This window comes from Cololabis saira, chromosome 9, assembly GCF_033807715.1.
Source record: "Cololabis saira isolate AMF1-May2022 chromosome 9, fColSai1.1, whole genome shotgun sequence".
Classification (NCBI taxonomy): Eukaryota; Metazoa; Chordata; class Actinopteri; order Beloniformes; family Belonidae; genus Cololabis; species Cololabis saira.
Genome location: NC_084595.1, coordinates 43,977,904 through 43,979,038, shown reverse-complemented (window position 1 = coordinate 43,979,038; position 1,135 = coordinate 43,977,904). Strand labels below are relative to the sequence as shown.

Below are 1,135 nucleotides of genomic sequence, written 5' to 3'. Positions count from 1 at the left end.
ACGTAGCAACAGCGCCCTCTGCTGGTTCATGGCGGTATGGTCGTAAGCGGCAGCTGCGGCTTCACAACTGTCTTCTATACGCGCACTTACCGAGTGTACTGTCACGTTTGTGTTTGTTTCATCATAACTGAACAACACAAACATCCGTATGCTGTCCTTTGACCACCGAGTTACTCCTTAGAATAAATGGATGGCGCTCCTAGAGTTTATTTCTTTAGTTCAGCCACTTATAGGCTCTGAAAAGCGATTTAGTCTTTTTCCTATTCACCCGTTCAGCCTCTTATTTGAGACACTCACAATGTGACAACAACCCCCCGGTGAACATGTGAGAGTGAAGTGGGGCGTCTCATAAACACCGACACACGGCAGCTGCAGAGTTTCAGCTCCGCTACAATCCACCAGCTCCACTTGTGAATGAGCTCCACTGACTCTTGAACACACCGGTTTTACTCTCCGTCTCAGACATCGGGGATGTGGTTGCCGAGAAGTGAACACTTTATAAGAGCTATTTCAGGGTTCAGCTTTCGCTTACGGCCATACCAGCCTGAATACGCCCGATCTCGTCTGATCTCGGAAGCTAAGCAGGGTCGGGCCGGGTTAGTACTTGGATGGGAGACCGCCTGGGAATACCCGGTGCTGTAAGCTTTTTCAACCAGCACAGAGTGCTCTTGCTCCCTCTACTCACACATGTTTATACCTGCTTTGTTTGTTTGTTTGATTGTTTGTTTGTTTATTTGTTTATTTGTTTGTTTATTGGATGGATCCAATAAAAAAAGTGAATTTCCCCATTAAGGTAGAAATAAGCTTGTTTTTTAACCTCTCATTCAGCACCCGGGTATTGTAGGTGTTGTTTTTTGAAGCTTTGCACATGTAAAATAAAGTGTTGAACGCAGCTCCCTGTCGGACCAGTTTTTTTGGAACCAGCATGAGTTGGAAATGTCTTCAAATTCCCTCACATGGCATTTTTTGTTGTTAGATTGCCATTACAGTTATAATATTTTCATGGTCCTGTGGCAAAATAATTTCACTACTTCTGCTGTGCTTTTAAACAGCTGTGTGTGTCTGGTTTTCTGGTGTTGTTTATAATAACAAGAAAAGAAATACATCTTCACTCTAATGTGTGCTATTAGGGTTA

The 1,135-nt window shown here is 43.7% G+C and overlaps 1 non-coding gene across 1 annotated transcript; it reads left to right on the top strand.

Annotated features, from left to right (window-relative positions):
• Positions 1-526: 526 nt before the first annotated feature.
• LOC133451646 (5S ribosomal RNA) lies at positions 527-645 on the top strand. Its single transcript, XR_009783191.1, has one exon. It is a non-coding gene; the product is annotated as a 5S ribosomal RNA (ribosomal RNA).
• Positions 646-1,135: the final 490 nt, after the last annotated feature.